This window comes from Topomyia yanbarensis, chromosome 2 (assembly GCF_030247195.1).
Source record: "Topomyia yanbarensis strain Yona2022 chromosome 2, ASM3024719v1, whole genome shotgun sequence".
Lineage (NCBI taxonomy): Eukaryota > Metazoa > Arthropoda > Insecta > Diptera > Culicidae > Topomyia > Topomyia yanbarensis.
In genome coordinates, this window is record NC_080671.1 from 266,527,905 (window position 1) to 266,547,292 (window position 19,388).

The 19,388-nt window shown below is 37.9% G+C and overlaps 2 protein-coding genes across 11 annotated transcripts in view; both read left to right on the plus strand.

Moving 5' to 3' along the window:
* LOC131683134 (uncharacterized) overlaps positions 1–19,388 on the plus strand; it is a 1,279,861-nt gene that overhangs the window by 106,027 nt on the left and 1,154,446 nt on the right. The gene's annotated exons all lie outside the window — the stretch shown is intronic.
* LOC131683138 (uncharacterized) overlaps positions 13,110–19,388 on the plus strand; it is a 272,485-nt gene continuing 266,206 nt past the window's right edge. Inside the window, exon 1 of the mRNA XM_058964968.1 lies at positions 13,110–15,143. The gene's annotated coding sequence lies outside the window, so the exon portion shown is untranslated. The remainder of the gene's footprint in view (positions 15,144–19,388) is intronic.

Consider the following 19,388-nt stretch of genomic DNA (forward strand, 5'->3'; position numbering starts at 1 on the left):
TCTGGTACTTTTGCAATCCGCTAGCAACCTGCCATCCCAACCCGGTCAGCGTGGCAAGCAGAAAGTTAGCAAAAGTTAGCACCCTATCATATAACGTAAGCAGAAACGACATAAACTACTCAATTCTCGCACAAATCACGCAAAATGCTCGCAGAAACTCTGGCAGCATCAATTGAGTAGTTTATGTCGTTTCTGCTTACGTTATATGATAGGTTGCGCTTATCCATATTTTAAACATCTTGCGGCAATATACATGAAACTAGAGCTTCTTTATGACGACACATAGATGTCCGTACCATAAAATATCCTCATCCCAGTAAATTACATTCGAAATGAGATTTGGAATATGGGCTGATTTATGATGGAATTCCAACCGAAGGCAACAACCCGTCCTGAATGAATCGGTTTTCGAATCGGTTGTTACATTTGCGCTTAAATTCTAAAAGAAAACATTCCGATTGCGATGAGCAGGGAATCTGCTGTCAAAACGAGTGAAACAGAGAGTTGTGAGAGAAAGAGTTTCAACTTTTCTTGGTGGAAACCAATGAGTAAAATGTATGGGCGCAAACAGTTTTTTTTAGATTTTATATGAAAATTTTCAAGTAAGTATCTAAATAAACTTTTACAAACTGTTCCCATATTTTTTCTGCATCAAATGTGTATTCATTTTACAACCACAATATTATAGTTTCTCCAAAATCCCAAGTTTTAATTCTTTCCCTTACATTTAAATTCACCATAGCTACCACTGAAGCAGTGCCATCTCTTAAATATTTCCATGAAAGTATTACCTAATTTCGCTTTGCATAACTTTTGCTAACTTTCTGCTTGCCACGCTGACCGGGCTGAGATGGCAGGTTGCTAGCGGATTGTAAAAGTACCAGATCATGCTGTGTGGGGTGATGTCCCGGTTAACAATAAGGCGAACGAGATAATTGCAGTTACATCATTTAGTAGGATAACTGTCAGTTTGTTGGTTGAGTTTAATTTGTTTTTTTTTTAATTCAAAAATCAGAAAATAATTAATGTTTGGGAATGATATGAGTGTACTCGTAAGGACACCTGTATCAATACATATGAAAAACTCAGGCAATTTTTCAAATTAATGATCCCCATTGTCGAGGGTTTATCCAACGACATTTATCATTAACTCATCATGTCGTAGGTGTACTCCAATGTAAGCCAAATGAAGTGACATCCATCATGAAATGCAGATATTGTGAATTTACTCGAAATCTGGATTTTAGTGGCTATTTGCTTCTCAAAGCAGGGATTTAAATAATGGGGATATGCGATTTCGCACTGTATGGGGTATTGAATCATTCCAATTTGCATATGTCTGTCGAAAAGCAGTACTTTCAAAATGCTAACAACGATGAAGACATATTTGCAATGCTTGCAAAATATAATTTACGTATGATTTAGGGTAACCAACCTAATTTGAACCACTGCATACCTTGGACCCTGTTAATGTGCCTTCTGCACTGCCAGGTTTCTCTGTATTTGATTGGTTTGATGAAACAATTACATCCCTTGGATTGTCTATTAAGTTTTAATATCATTAGTTCATCTCTAATTGTTTGAAATTAAACAGAATCCAGTTTTAAAAAATATCACCGAAAACGCTTCATATTTCAACAATAGCCAAGAGGAACCGGTGGAAGTGATACATTTGGATTTACATATACAATTGTAATATTTTTTTTAATGATTCAATTAGTCTGATTTGGTATTATGCAAGTTACGTGTTTGAACAGGTTTCTTTGTAATGTTTTATCTAAATAATTGTGGAAGGGGTCGAAATGTGAAAAATTCATGCTGTAAAGAAATGTAATTTTAGAGTTTATGTTAATGTATAAAACATCCCTGGACAGTTTTCTTCTAAGAACAGTAATTTTGGAGCATACTCGTGCATGTATTTCATTAAACAACATGAGCAAGCTAATATTATTGACGTTAACATAATTTCACTTCCTCTATTGTGATTCTCCGTACGGTAGAAGTCAAAGCAAAACAATGATTATGCACTCGCTGTCTCTTGCTGTTCCATTCATTTGTTGGTGTTTTCAAGATTACAGTCTTGAGGAACAATAATAAATCACGAACTACGAAACTTTCATTTTCGTATGGATCATGAAAGTATGTGTAAGGCGAATGACTACACGGAACAATACCTAACAATAGATAGATTGGAGAAGTGTTAGGGTGCTTACAGAGTGGCGGCGAGAAGCTGAGCTGGCGCTGATGCTAAGATTAGAATGCGAGAAACCTGCTTGCTGCAAACCAAAGGGATGATGTCAGAGAGAAAGCTGAGCGGATCGGCGCCGACTGCCTGCTTTTACTCTGACAGGTTCCATTTGATATGCTGCAAGCAGGTTTCTCGCATCTCGCATTTTAATGTCAGTGCCAGCCCCTGCTCAGCTCCTCGCGGCCACTCTGTAAGCACCCTTAGGGTGCTTACAGAGTGGCCGCGAGAAGCTGACCCGCGCTGGAACTGACATTAGAATGCGAGATGCGAGAAACCTGCTTGCTGCAAACCAAATGGGTGATGTCAGAGTGAAAGCGGGCAGTCGGCGCAGATCCGCTCGGCTTTCACTCTGACATCACCCATTTGGTTTGCAGTAAGCAGGTTTCTCGCATCTCGCATTCTAATGTCAGCATCAGCACCCTTAGATTAGATTGACACTGGCGGATAATCATTGTTGCTTATTTCATAGTTGTCACTCTTCTTACATACACTCTGTGAATTACGTATACAAAGAATGCAGCTGGCTCTGACTTGAATCCTAGAAAACAAAATAGCGCACTATGAGGAAGCACATTCCCCTGAACTATCGTTTTCATTTTCTAAAAAGTTTAAAATTGCGACATGCAATCTAAAACTTCTTAGCATAGGTCCTTTCATGAATATTATTGCAGGGGGGGGGGGGGAAACGCTTAATGCCACCCACGGAGAAATCGCTTAGGGAGAAATCACAAACAAGTGCTTGAAAACCGTCCTACACGGGTCTCATATTGCAACGGTTGACGAACAGAAGAACTACATGAGACCTAAGACAAGACATGACAATAGAGGGGGTCGTTTTTGTTACAATTTTGCGTCAGAATATTCCTAAGACAAGACGTGACAGTCGGCTTGTTATTTTTCTTTCGACATTCTTCTTTTCGCAGATTTCCACTCTGCCTAAATCTTCCGAACAGTGTTGCTATTTTTTAAAATGAAAATGGATTCTTGTTAATTTATTTTATGCCTGCAATATTTTGTATCTTGAATCCATTATATTAATAAAGGGCACTCTGACAAATTTTAGATTACGGTTTGGTTGCTGTCTTATTTTTGTTTAAAATTATTAACCACGTATACGGCAAACGTGTGGTAGATACTTGTTCTACTTTGTCGCAAAATTTCTGCTTCATTTATTCATTTTTACTCTTTTAACGATAATAATATTATTTGTCAAAAGTATTTACATTATTTCCCTATAAATATAGCAACACTGCCAGACATCGTTTCGCTATCCCTGCAGTAACATTAGGTTTGTTCCAGTACATGGAAGTTACTCCCTGTTGCTCCGGAGCAAAAAATTCTTGCTCCTTTTCACTCCGGTTTGCCACCAGAAGAAGAAAAAAGAGAAGAAGATAATACAGGAACAATTTTCTCCCTGTTTGCTCCGGAGTACTTCCAGTTTCTCCTGGTACTGGAACAAACCTATTGCGTACGGTGCAAAGACCCACTGAGACGTCCAAAAAATTGTTTCAAAATCGTTCAACACGGGTCCAATAATGGACGTTCGTTGAACGGTTTTTTGGACGTTGTCCAAATTGGTCCAACGAGCGTCCTTCATTGGACGATTTTGAAACCAACCGTTCTTAGAGGGGAGTCAGAATCAACCAATCATTTGATTTGGAATCCATCCCAGTGAGCAAATTTTCTGGCAGAGACAGCTCTGCTAGATTTATGTAAGTCTTGGTTTGGCAGCCCTGTCAGATTTCTGCGCGTATCCTGTCGGGTTAGTTGAGCTAGGGCGAACTCGGTTTCGCTCGCGTTTTCTGGCAAATTTTGACAGGAACCGAGCCAAAACATCTGACAAAGATGTGGCAGGAAGCGTGCAGAGATCTTGGCCGTACATTTCTGGCTCGATTCTGGATAAAAGTGAGCAGCATCGGTTGGTTTAACCGCTTCTGTCAGAAACGGTTGTTGAATTCTCGCACAAATCGCGCAAAATGCTCGCAAAAACTCTGCCAGCATCAATTTCGCTTTGCTCAGCTTTTGCTAACTTTTTGCTTGTCACGCTGACCTGAATACTGACTCCATTCAGAAATCCGAACCGGTTCCGGAATGAGTTTAACTGGGTGTTGTCGTCTCTTCTCTTATGGCGATTTCGCTTGAACCCGAAACTGAGTCAGTTTCTAACCCCAACCGCTGTCAGTTCATACATTTTGACAGCAGTTGGGGTTAGAAACTGACTCAGTTTCGCTTCAAACGAAAACCACAGAATAAAACAGATTGTTATGGAGGGAGAATGTAAACAAGCCGAAATCAGTGCGGCCAAACAAACCAACATGCAAAATGATCGACATTGTGACAGATTTCTATTTCATGCAAAATTTGATAATTTTGGCTTAATGAGTTGGTTATCTATCAGAATTTTTCAATAAAATTATTAGTTATGATTAAATAAAATTTGGATGTATATTACTATGTGAATTATTGACCTGTTGTTTGAAATATTTGTCGAAAATCAAAAATCGCATATATCACTTTGGCAACATTGTGCGTGCTTTAGTGTATGTGTAATCAGTATTTTAAGATGAATTAAGAAAAAAACAAATTAAAATTTAGAAAAAAAAACCTGTTTTAATCCACCTAGCGGTGCAATTGTGCCTTTCTCATTTCTCTAAACTATGGCACGGAGGCTTTTTATGTTCAACATAATTGTGGAAATGTCCATTACATTCTTAGTACACTTTGCACTTATACACAATGGCATGCCAGCCACGAACTTGATGAGCTACGTGTCGACGGTGAAACACTTGAACCAAAAAAAATCATACTCCATTAGCCTAATCAGCATTAGATCAATGTTATCTGCTTGCTAACTCATTTTGTCATGCGGGGATGGGTATGTGAGGAGGGCGAAAGTCCCATGAACGAACGACTCCCCAGCTTAAATTGGTATGCTTTGTAATATAGTGGTGGTTTAAAGATGATGGGGTTGAAAGGGAGGGGTATGAGGTGGTGGTCTGAGGGGTGATTTAAGAAGATTTTTAAAGGAGGGGAGTAAACAGTAGAGGGGGGGGTGTAACCTCTCTCCGTAAACCATCAACTACGCCCCTGTTAAAATCCAGAAACCTTATGCGAGTCGAAAAAAATTAGGATTAGGTTGACGTTTTTCAGAGTGATTGCATAACCTTTCTATATGAGAAAGGCGAAAATGTGCAAAATCCAAAAAAGTGAATCTTATGCTATCTTATCTTAGTGAATTTTATGCACCTTGAATACGTTTAGCATCAAAAATAAAAATTCTATTTTTAATTTTTCCTATAGTTTTTATGAGAAATTTCTGTGTGGCCGCACTCTGAAACCCGTAATTCCGGAACCAGAATTCCGATCGATCCAAAATTCAATAGCAGCCGATGGGAAGGTTGCACCTTTCATTTGAGACTAAGTTTGGGCAAATCGGTCCAGCCATCTCTGAGAAAAATGAGTGACATTATTTGACACATACGCACATACATACATACACACATACACACACACATACACACACACATACAGACTTTTTCCGATCTCGACGAACTGAGTCGAATGGGATATGACACTCGGCCCTCCGGGCCGGGATTAGGTTGACGTTTTTCAGAGTGATTGCATAACCTTTCTATATGAGAAAGGCAAAAATGTGCAAAATCCAAAAAAGTGAATCTTCGTCAAATTTTTTTCGTGTTTGCATCAAATCTCGACGTTTTATGCACCTTGAATACATTTAGCATCAAAAATAAAAATTCTATTTTTAATTTTTCCTATAGTTTTTATGAGAAATTTCTGTGCGGCCGCGCTCTGAAACCCGTAATTCCGGAACCAGAATTCCGATCGATCCAAAATTCAATAGCAGCCGATGGGAAGGTTGCACCTTTCATTTGAGACTAAGTTTGGGCAAATCGGTTCAGCCATCTCTGAGAAAAATGAGTGACATTATTTGACACACGCACATACATACACACACATACACACACATACACACACATACATACACACATACACACACACATACAGACTTTTTCCGATCTCGACGAACTGAGTTGAATGGGATATGACACTCGGCCCTCCGGGCCGGGATTAGGTTGACGTTTTTCAGAGTGATTGCATAACCTTTCTATATCAGAAAGGCAAAAATGTGCAAAATCCAAAAAAGTGAATCTTCGTCAATTTTTTTTCGTGTTTGCATCAAATCTCGACGTTTTATGCACCTTGAATACATTTAGCATCAAAAATAAAAATTCTATTTTTAATTTTTCCTATAGTTTTTATGAGAAATTTCTGTGTGGCCGCACTCTGAAACCCGTAATTCCGGAACCAGAGTTCCGATCGATCCAAAATTCAATAGCAGCCGATGGGAAGGTTGCACCTTTCATTTGAGACTAAGTTTGGGCAAATCGGTCCAGCCATCTCTGAGAAAAATGAGTGACATTATTTGACAAATACGCACATACATGCACACACACACACACATACACACACATACACACATACACACACATACATACACACATACACACACATACAGACTTTTTCCGATCTCGACGAACTGAGTCGAATGGGATATGACAGTCGGCCCTCCGGGCCGGGATTAGGTTGACGTTTTTCAGAGTGATTGCATAACCTTTCTATATGAGAAAGGCAAAAATGTGCAAAATCCAAAAAAGTGAATCTTCGTCAAATTTTTTTCGTGTTTGCATCAAATCTCGACGTTTTATGCACCTTGAATACATTTAGCATCAAAAATAAAAATTCTATTTATAATTTTTCCTATAGTTTTTATGAGAAATTTCTGTGTGGCCGCACTCTGAAACCCGTAATTCCGGAACCAGAATTCCGATCGATCCAAAATTCAATAGCAGCCGATGGGAAGGTTGCACCTTTCATTTGAGACTAAGTTTGGGCAAATCGGTCCAGCCATCTCTGAGAAAAATGAGTGACATTATTTGACACATACGCACATACATACGCACATACATACACACACATACACACACATACACACACATACACACACATACACACACATACAGACTTTTTCCGATCTCGACGAACTGAGTCGAATGGGATATGACACTCGGCCCTCCGGGCCTTCTGGTTCCGGAATTACGGGTTTCAGAGTGCGGCCACACAGAAATTTCTCATAAAAACGCTTTTAATCCACCTAACAGTGTGATGAGACATTTCTTATAACTCTTATCACTCTCTTCGGATATTATATCGTTTGAGAACATTTAGAACTTGATGCGTCGCGATGTTTTTGATAACACATACTACATGGGAAAGTGGCAGGACTCAGAGAATCGCTCAAATCAGCATAGGACAACATCAGTGCTAGAAATCTCAAATCAAATCAATGGGAAGCGAAAAAATGGCCCATAAAATAGACATAGCTACGAATTATTGTTAATGCTCTGTTAATAAAATATCTAAATTGTGGTGGGAAAACTGAATTTTCCTAAAGGGGTTATATATTGTACTGAGCCAAAAAAATCACATTTTTTTTTAATCGATTTGAAGTTTATACTTTACCCTTTAAAATACGAAAATGACAGTTTCGCTTCTAAACTGCTAGCAAAAAAAGTATCGCCCTGTTTGTTTGCATGGAGCGTGGAGGGCGAAACTTTAAATAAACAAACAAAAATACAGTTTCGCCCGTTGTATTTTTTGCTGTAGTTTAAGAAAGCAATATCGTAGAATCAAAATTTTTAGGTTAATTGGTTGCGTTTCAAAGCCCTCATTCGCATGTATGAAAAAAGCCTTATGTTTACATTTGTAAGTATCGCCATTTTCACAATCTAATCCTAATGCCAAAGAACAAATAAAAACCTCTCGAAAACGAACCGTTTGGGAAAATCATCATCATTACTGGAATTTTCATTTTCACGAAACTTTTCGATAACCTTCCGTCACTTGCGTTAATGCACTGTGTGCACAGTGCACTGAAAATCTAGCGAAATCGTCTTAGGGCACCAGCGGGTCTAATTCAGAGCTATCTGCGCGGCGAGTAAAGTAAAGAATACTAAAAATTAATTTCTATTCCATAATTTTCAGTTCAGCAATTCGAGAGATCGTGCTCACCGCAAGCCATGAAAAATAGACTACGTTGTGAAGCGATGATCACTATTTATTAAAAAATCACGGTTAAATAAAAAAAATTATACTATTAAAAAATTTCAAATAGTTTATAATTTTCACAAACTTATTAAGAAAAATTGTTTAATAATCTTTCGTAATATTGTGTAAGAAAAAAGCTGAAAATTTCAGTATTTTCTCTATCTGCAACATATTAACCCTTAAGTATACCAATTAATTGGTATACGAATTGGAATAGGTTCGCCAAATTTTGGAAGAAGTCTATAAAAAACTCCTTGAAAATTACCTAAAAATTGTTGTAGTTCGATGCAATAAAAAATCCCCAAAAATGAAATGTACCTATTAATGAGAAACACAGTGAATAATACTTACAATAAAGACCCATTTTTATCAGTCTCATGGTGTATTTTAGGCTGACAAAATGGGGACATTGACTAAATCGGGCAATTTTTTTTCTTTATAATAAACTGAAGCTGTTAAAATATTCTTCCCGTCCCTTGATGTAGTCTGATAACTATTTCTGATTATGATGAACTTTTTATTTTTGCATATTTCCATCTTCATGATAAGGAAAACATGCTCAAGAAAGGATTTACTCGAATTCAGTCTTGTTCGTCTGCTAGAGCCCATCAAACATATGTTCATATTTGGCTGATAACATCAGGGTTTCAATGTATTATAATAGATATTCAGCATTCGAAGAAGTTTCTTGTGAACGAGTGTAGAACGACTTTGTTTATACTTACTTGAAGTCAGCGGCGTAGCCAGAAATTCGGTTTGGTGGGGGTTTGGTGAAAAACGATCCTACCGTCCAAACGGCATAATTCCGAAACCGTAATTTTTGAAGTTTTAAAATTATGCAGAATTAATTTTTCAGAAAATAGTAACAGAGTTCGTGTCTAGCGAATTTGTTGAGACTTTATTGTAGTCATGAATATTAACCTGAGAAAAATCACCATAAATACTTCTTGGACGATATACCGTCAAAATTATTTTATCAAATGATGCGCTGTTTAACGTTTGCAAAACTCATCGAAGATACTAAACCTCCGAAGTTGGCGGTTTCAAAATGATGCTATCTTGACCTTAAATTACTGATTTTAAACATTTGACCTATACATATAATTGGTCATACAACAAAAATCAAATGCTCATCAAAATCGATCAGGATCTGCTAGAGTCGAATGGAAATCGTCATTTTTCAAAAATTTCTCTTTATATTCGGAAAGTGTTATACTCGTTATTAATCATATTACGTTTTTCGTCTCAACTCGACGCATTCCCAAAATGAAAACCTGTTTTAATCCACCTAGTGGTGCAATTGTGCTTTTCTCATTTGTCCAGACTACGATTCCATGGCTGGTTATGTTCAATACAATGGTGGAAATGAATATTACATGTTCAGTACGATTTGCACATACATACAATGGATCGACAGCCACGATCTTGAGATACTATGTGATACTGAAACGTCGCTTGAAACCAGGGGCGGATCATGGAGAAAGGTCCGGGAGTTCCAGATCCTGCCGAAAATTTTCAACTTGTTAAGAAATTTTAAACTAGTTTTAATTTTAAAGTAGCTACCCCTCACTGCATACTCCCTCCGGGCCGGTATGATTGACAATTTTTAGAGTGATTGCATAACCTTTCTATATGAGAAAGACAAAAATGTACCAAAGTCCAAAAAAAGTCAAAATACAAATTTGATTTTGAAAATTTTTCATTTCAGTTTATATGGGAATTTGTTGTGTGGTTGCACTCTTCAACTCGTAACTCCGGAACCGGAAGTTCAATCAATAAAAAAATTCAATAGCAGCCAATGGGAAGGTTGTACCTTTCATTTGAGACTAACTTTGTGCAAATCGGTGCAGCCATCTCTGAGAAACAGAGGTCACATTTTTTCCACATACACACATACATACACACACAGACATTTTCCGATCTCGACGAACTCAGTCGATTGGCATATGACACTCGGTCCTCCGGGTCGGGATTAGATTGACGAATTTTAGAGTGAATGAGAAAGGCAAAAACATTTTTGGCAAATGTTGAAAGTTATGCATTTTTTTGGTGAGCAGTTCTATGTTTCATAGACATTAAATCAATTTTAACTTCTCTTCCTATTAAATAAAGACCCTTATTACAGTACATCTCTACAAAAACGAGATCAATTTGAAAATAAATCTGAGGACTATGATTGATTACAGAACTCTGTAATTTTCTATTGGAATGTTTTCAGGCAGGAATTTGATATTGATGCTATTAGACAACTGTGAAATGAAGACCAATAGATCAGGTACATATCAGGACCCCATTCCGACAATTTATCAAAAGTCCTCATGATGTTTACAACAACAGGTTATCAATCTACGGATCAGATAATTGTTATTGTAATATTGAATTAAATCAGTCTGCATCAATAAATTTTCAACTTCAATCCAATATTTTTTTTGGGTGTGGTGGGGGGGGGGGGGGGTTGTATGGTGTTAAACCCCAAAACCTTCTCTGGGCTACGCCGTTGCTTGGAGTTATTTATTTGGCTTTTCATTTTCCGATATGTTTCAGATCGATCCGATGGTCATTAGTTAGAAAAATTGCAGTCAGAAGGTTCGCACAAATGAACATTTTTGCACTGATAAGTTATCAAGTACCTTCCAGACAACTTGGAAGTGTTCGGTGCGGTGATTATTTCTAGCGGTTGTAGATAGAAAAATGAAATACAAAATTCGATTTGTCGAAATAATGTTTGGCTTATTTCAATGGATTATTTCTATATTGAACAATAAATAGGCGACAAAGAGTAATCCACAAACAACAAGCCATAACTTTTAAAGTATTCAAAATAGATATTTGAAGTCTTCAGTAAAGTTATTCGCAAAAGTAAGTTATAAATTTGTAGAAGGCATCATTTCGATATAATCACTTCCAAGAAAATTTGTGAAAATATCTCACTCATAGGGGGATTAATCAGCAAAAGCACAATACCAAAAGAAAGGGCATATTACCTCCATTAAATTCTCCGAAGATACTATTGACCTAAAATAAGCCGTTTTGGCGTTAATAATAGATTACATGTTTTTGGTCATATTTCTGGCAATGGGAAATGATAAAAATCTTTCGTCCGCATTTAATGTTAAATATCTCTTTTGATAATAGTCCGATTTCAACAATCTATAGTTTGTTCGAAAGGTATTCGTTAAAGCTGTCTAAAAACATATAAATTGTTAATCTATATTGTCAACTTCGGCAGATAATTCAAAAAAACTGCAAAAAACGCCATTTTTACGCATTCAAACATTCATATCTTGGAAACTAAACATCAGAATCAAAAACAAATTAATAGCGTTCATACTGTTTTTTAGTTCTTTCATTTAAAATTGGTTTGGATAAGATCGGTTCAGCCATTGCTGAGAAACACGAATGAGAATTTGTCCGTTACATACACACACACACACAGACACACACACACACACACAGACATTGTCCCAAATCGTCGAGCTGAGTCGATTGGTGTATAAGACTCGGCCCTCCGGGCCTCGGAAAAAATCTTGAAAGTTTGAGCGAATTCTATACATTTCTTTTATAAGAAATGTAAAACTATAGGAAAAATTAAAAATAGAATTTTTATTTTTGATGCTAAATGTATTCAAGGTGCATAAAACGTCGAGATTTGATGCAAACACGAAAAAAATTTGACGAAGATTCACTTTTTTGGATTTTGCACATTTTTGCCTTTCTCATATAGAAAGGTTATGCAATCACTCTGAAAAACGTCAACCTAATCCCGGCCCGGAGGGCCGAGTGTCATATCCCATTCGACTCAGTTCGTCGAGATCGGAAAAAGTCTGTATGTGTGTGTATGTGTGTATGTATGTGTGTATGTGTGTATGTGTGTATGTGTGTGTATGTGTGTGTGTGTGCATGTATGTGCGTATTTGTCAAATAATGTCACTCATTTTTCTCAGAGATGGCTGGACCGATTTGCCCAAACTTAGTCTCAAATGAAAGGTGCAACCTTCCCATCGGCTGCTATTGAATTTTGGATCGATCGGAACTCTGGTTCCGGAATTACGGGTTTCAGAGTGCGGCCACACAGAAATTTCTCATAAAAACTATAGGAAAAATTAAAAATAGAATTTTTATTTTTGATGCTAAATGTATTCAAGGTGCATAAAACGTCGAGATTTGATGCAAACACGAAAAAAAATTGACGAAGATTCACTTTTTTGGATTTTGCACATTTTTTCCTTTCTGATATAGAAAGGTTATGCAATCACTCTGAAAAACGTCAACCTAATCCCGGCCCGGAGGGCCGAGTGTCATATCCCATTCAACTCAGTTCGTCGAGATCGGAAAAAGTCTGTATGTGTGTGTGTATGTGCGTATGTATGTGTGTGTATGTGTGTGTATGTGTGTGTGTATGTATGTGCGTATGTGTCAAATAATGTCACTCATTTTTCTCAGAGATGGCTGGACCGATTTGCCCAAACTTAGTCTCAAATGAAAGGTGCAATCTTCCCATCGGCTGCTATTGAATTTTAGATCGATCGGAATTCTGGTTCCGGAATTACGGGTTTCAGAGTGCGGCCACACAGAAATTTCTCATAAAAACTATAGGAAAAATTAAAAATAGAAGTTTTATTTTTGATGCTAAATGTATTCAAGGTGCATAAAACGTCGAGATTTGATGCAAACACGAAAAAAATTTGACGAAGATTCACTTTTTTGGATTTTGCACATTTTTGCCTTTCTCATATAGAAAGGTTATGCAATCACTCTGAAAAACGTCAACCTAATCCCGGCCCGGAGGGCCGAGTGTCATATCCCATTCGACTCAGTTCGTCGAGATTGGAAAAAGTCTGTATGTGTGTGTATGTGTGTATGTATGTGTGTGTATGTGTGTGTATGTGTGTGTATGTGTGTGTATGTGTATGTATGTGTGTGTATGTGTGTGTATGTATGTGCGTGTGTCAAATAATGTCACTCATTTTTCTCAGAGATGGCTGAACCGATTTGCCCAAACTTAGTCTCAAATGAAAGGTGCAACCTTCCCATCGGCTGCTATTGAATTTTGGATCGATCGGAATTCTGGTTCCGGAATTACGGGTTTCAGAGCGCGGCCACACAGAAATTTCTCATAAAAACTATAGGAAAAATTAAAAATAGAATTTTTATTTTTGATGCTAAATGTATTCAAGGTGCATAAAACGTCGAGATTTGATGCAAACACGAAAAAAATTTGACGAAGATTCACTTTTTTGGATTTTGCACATTTTTGCCTTTCTCATATAGAAAGGTTATGCAATCACTCTGAAAAACGTCAACCTAAACCCGGCCCGGAGGGCCGAGTGTCATATCCCATTCGACTCAGTTCGTCGAGATCGGAAAAAGTCTGTATGTGTGTGTGTATGTGTGTATGTGTGTATGTATGTATGTGCGTATGTGTCAAATAATGTCACTCATTTTTCTCAGAGATGGCTGGACCGATTTGCCCAAACTTAGTCTCAAATGAAAGGTGCAACCTTCCCATCGGCTGCTATTGAATTTTGGATCGATCGGAAATCTGGTTCCGGAATTACGGGTTTCAGAGTGCGGCCACACAGAAATTTCTCATAAAACTATAGGAAAAATTAAAAATAGAATTTTTATTTTTGATGCTAAATGTATTCAAGGTGCATAAAACGTCGAGATTTGATGCAAACACGAAAAAAATTTGACGAAGATTCACTTTTTTGGATTTTGCACATTTTTGCCTTTCTCATATAGAAAGGTTATGCAATCACTCTGAAAAACGTCAACCTAATCCCGGCCCGGAGGGCCGAGTGTCATATCCCATTCGACTCAGTTCGTCGAGATCGGAAAAAGTCTGTATGTGTGTGTGTATGTATGTGTGTGTATGTGTGTATGTGTGTGTGTGTATGTATGTGCGTATGTGTCAAATAATGTCACTCATTTTTCTCAGAGATGGCTGGACCGATTTGCCCAAACTTAGTCTCAAATGAAAGGTGCAACCTTCCCATCGGCTGCTATTGAATTTTGGATCGATCGGAATTCTGGTTCCGGAATTACGGGTTTCAGAGTGCGGCCACACAGAAATTTCTCATAAAAACTATAGGAAAAATTAAAAATAGAATTTTTATTTTTGATGCTAAATGTATTCAAGGTGCATAAAATTCACTAAGATAAGATAGCATAAGATTCACTTTTTTGGATTTTGCACATTTTTGCCTTTCTTATATAGAAAGGTTATGCAATCACTCTGAAAAACGTCAACCTAATCCTAATTTTTTTTCGACTCGCATAAGGTTTCTGGATTTTAACAGGGGCGTAGTTGATGGTTTACGGAGAGAGGTTACACCCCCCCTCTACTGTTCACTCCCCTCCTTTAAAAATCTTCTTAAATCACCCCTCAGACCACCACCTCATACCCCTCCCTTTCAACCCCATCATCTTTAAACCACCACTATATTACAAAGCATACCAATTTAAGCTGGGGAGTCGTTCGTTCATGGGACTTTCGCCCTCCTCACATACCCATCCCCGCATGACAAAATGAGTTAGCAAGCAGATAACATTGATCTAATGCTGATTAGGCTAATGGAGTATGATTTTTTTTGGTTCAAGTGTTTCACCGTCGACACGTAGCTCATCAAGTTCGTGGCTGGCATGCCATTGTGTATAAGTGCAAAGTGTACTAAGAATGTAATGGACATTTCCACAATTATGTTGAACATAAAAAGCCTCCGTGCCATAGTTTAGAGAAATGAGAAAGGCACAATTGCACCGCTAGGTGGATTAAAACAGGTTTTTTTTCTAAATTTTAATTTGTTTTTTTCTTAATTCATCTTAAAATACTGATTACACATACACTAAAGCACGCACAATGTTGCCAAAGTGATATATGCGATTTTTGATTTTCGACAAATATTTCAAACAACAGGTCAATAATTCACATAGTAATATGCATCCAAATTTTATTTAATCATAACTAATATTTTTATTGAAAAATTCTGATAGATAACCAACTCATTAAGCCAAAATTATCAAATTTTGCATGAAATAGAAATCTGTCACAATGTCGATCATTTAGCATGTTGGTTTGTTTGGCCGCACTGATTTCGGCTTGTTTACATTCTCCCTCCATAACAATCTGTTTTATTCTGTGGTTTTCGTTTGAAGCGAAACTGAGTCAGTTTCTAACCCCAACTGCTGTCAAAATGTATGAACTGACAGCGGTTGGGGTTAGAAACTGACTCAGTTTCGGGTTCAAGCGAAATCGCCATAAGAGAAGAGACGACAACACCCAGTTAAACTCATTCCGGAACCGGTTCGGATTTCTGAATGGAGTCAGTATTCAGGTCAGCGTGACAAGCAAAAAGTTAGCAAAAGCTGAGCAAAGCGAAATTGATGCTGGCAGAGTTTTTGCGAGCATTTTGCGCGATTTGTGCGAGAATTCAACAACCGTTTCTGACAGAAGCGGTTAAACCAACCGATGCTGCTCACTTTTATCCAGAATCGAGCCAGAAATGTACGGCCAAGATCTCTGCACGCTTCCTGCCACATCTTTGTCAGATGTTTTGGCTCGGTTCCTGTCAAAATTTGCCAGAAAACGCGAGCGAAACCGAGTTCGCCCTAGCTCAACTAACCCGACAGGATACGCGCAGAAATCTGACAGGGCTGCCAAACCAAGACTTACATAAATCTAGCAGAGCTGTCTCTGCCAGAAAATTTGCTCACTGGGATGGATTCCAAATCAAATGATTGGTTGATTCTGACTCCCCTCTAAGAACGGTTGGTTTCAAAATCGTCCAATGAAGGACGCTCGTTGGACCAATTTGGACAACGTCCAAAAAACCGTTCAACGAACGTCCATTATTGGACCCGTGTTGAACGATTTTGAAACAATTTTTTGGACGTCTCAGTGGGTCTTTGCACCGTACGCAATAGGTTTGTTCCAGTACCAGGAGAAACTGGAAGTACTCCGGAGCAAACAGGGAGAAAATTGTTCCTGTATTATCTTCTTCTCTTTTTTCTTCTTCTGGTGGCAAACCGGAGTGAAAAGGAGCAAGAATTTTTTGCTCCGGAGCAACAGGGAGTAACTTCCATGTACTGGAACAAACCTAATGTTACTGCAGGGATAGCGAAACGATGTCTGGCAGTGTTGCTATATTTATAGGGAAATAATGTAAATACTTTTGACAAATAATATTATTATCGTTAAAAGAGTAAAAATTAATAAATGAAGCAGAAATTTTGCGACAAAGTAGAACAAGTATCTACCACACGTTTGCCGTATACGTGGTTAATAATTTTAAACAAAAATAAGACAGCAACCAAACCGTAATCTAAAATTTGTCAGAGTGCCCTTTATTAATATAATGGATTCAAGATACAAAATATTGCAGGCATAAAATAAATTAACAAGAATCCATTTTCATTTTAAAAAATAGCAACACTGTTCGGAAGATTTAGGCAGAGTGGAAATCTGCGAAAAGAAGAATGTCGAAAGAAAAATAACAAGCCGACTGTCACGTCTTGTCTTAGGAATATTCTGACGCAAAATTGTAACAAAAACGACCCCCTCTATTGTCATGTCTTGTCTTAGGTCTCATGTAGTTCTTCTGTTCGTCAACCGTTGCAATATGAGACCCGTGTAGGACGGTTTTCAAGCACTTGTTTGTGATTTCTCCCTAAGCGATTTCTCCGTGGGTGGCATTAAGCGTTTCCCCCCCCCCCCTGCAATAATATTCATGAAAGGACCTATGCTAAGAAGTTTTAGATTGCATGTCGCAATTTTAAACTTTTTAGAAAATGAAAACGATAGTTCAGGGGAATGTGCTTCCTCATAGTGCGCTATTTTGTTTTCTAGGATTCAAGTCAGAGCCAGCTGCATTCTTTGTATACGTAATTCACAGAGTGTATGTAAGAAGAGTGACAACTATGAAATAAGCAACAATGATTATCCGCCAGTGTCAATCTAATCTAAGGGTGCTGATGCTGACATTAGAATGCGAGATGCGAGAAACCTGCTTACTGCAAACCAAATGGGTGATGTCAGAGTGAAAGCCGAGCGGATCTGCGCCGACTGCCCGCTTTCACTCTGACATCACCCATTTGGTTTGCAGCAAGCAGGTTTCTCGCATCTCGCATTCTAATGTCAGTTCCAGCGCGGGTCAGCTTCTCGCGGCCACTCTGTAAGCACCCTAAGGGTGCTTACAGAGTGGCCGCGAGGAGCTGAGCAGGGGCTGGCACTGACATTAAAATGCGAGATGCGAGAAACCTGCTTGCAGCATATCAAATGGAACCTGTCAGAGTAAAAGCAGGCAGTCGGCGCCGATCCGCTCAGCTTTCTCTCTGACATCATCCCTTTGGTTTGCAGCAAGCAGGTTTCTCGCATTCTAATCTTAGCATTAGCGCCAGCTCAGCTTCTCGCCGCCACTCTGTAAGCACCCTAACACTTCTCCAATCTATCTATTGTTAGGTATTGTTCCGTGTAGTCATTCGCCTTACACATACTTTCATGATCCATACGAAAATGAAAGTTTCGTAGTTCGTGATTTATTATTGTTCCTCAAGACTGTAATCTTGAAAACACCAACAAATGAATGGAACAGCAAGAGACAGCGAGTGCATAATCATTGTTTTGCTTTGACTTCTACCGTACGGAGAATCACAATAGAGGAAGTGAAATTATGTTAACGTCAATAATATTAGCTTGCTCATGTTGTTTAATGAAATACATGCACGAGTATGCTCCGAAATTACTGTTCTTAGAAGAAAACTGTCCAGGGATGTTTTATACATTAACATAAACTCTAAAATTACATTTCTTTACAGCATGAATTTTTCACATTTCGACCCCTTCCACAATTATTTAGATAAAACATTACAAAGAAACCTGTTCAAACACGTAACTTGCATAATACCAAATCAGACTAATCGAATCATTAAAAAAAATATTACAATTGTATATGTAAATCCAAATGTATCACTTCCACCGGTTCCTCTTGGCTATTGTTGAAATATGAAGCGTTTTCGGTGATATTTTTTAAAACTGGATTCTGTTTAATTTCAAACAATTAGAGATGAACTAATGATATTAAAACTTAATAGACAATCCAAGGGATGTAATTGTTTCATCAAACCAATCAAATACAGAGAAACCTGGCAGTGCAGAAGGCACATTAACAGGGTCCAAGGTATGCAGTGATTCAAATTAGGTTGGTTACCCTAAATCATACGTAAATTATATTTTGCAAGCATTGCAAATATGTCTTCATCGTTGTTAGCATTTTGAAAGTACTGCTTTTCGACAGACATATGCAAATTGGAATGATTCAATACCCCATACAGTGCGAAATCGCATATCCCCATTATTTAAATCCCTGCTTTGAGAAGCAAATAGCCACTAAAATCCAGATTTCGAGTAAATTCACAATATCTGCATTTCATGATGGATGTCACTTCATTTGGCTTACATTGGAGTACACCTACGACATGATGAGTTAATGATAAATGTCGTTGGATAAACCCTCGACAATGGGGATCATTAATTTGAAAAATTGCCTGAGTTTTTCATATGTATTGATACAGGTGTCCTTACGAGTACACTCATATCATTCCCAAACATTAATTATTTTCTGATTTTTGAATTAAAAAAAAAAACAAATTAAACTCAACCAACAAACTGACAGTTATCCTACTAAATGATGTAACTGCAATTATCTCGTTCGCCTTATTGTTAACCGGGACATCACCCCACACAGCATGATCTGGTACTTTTACAATCCGCTAGCAACCTGCCATCTCAGCCCGGTCAGCGTGGCAAGCAGAAAGTTAGCAAAAGTTATGCAAAGCGAAATTAGGTAATACTTTCATGGAAATATTTAAGAGATGGCACTGCTTCAGTGGTAGCTATGGTGAATTTAAATGTAAGGGAAAGAATTAAAACTTGGGATTTTGGAGAAACTATAATATTGTAGTTGTAAAATGAATACACACACATACACACACATACACACACACATACACACAC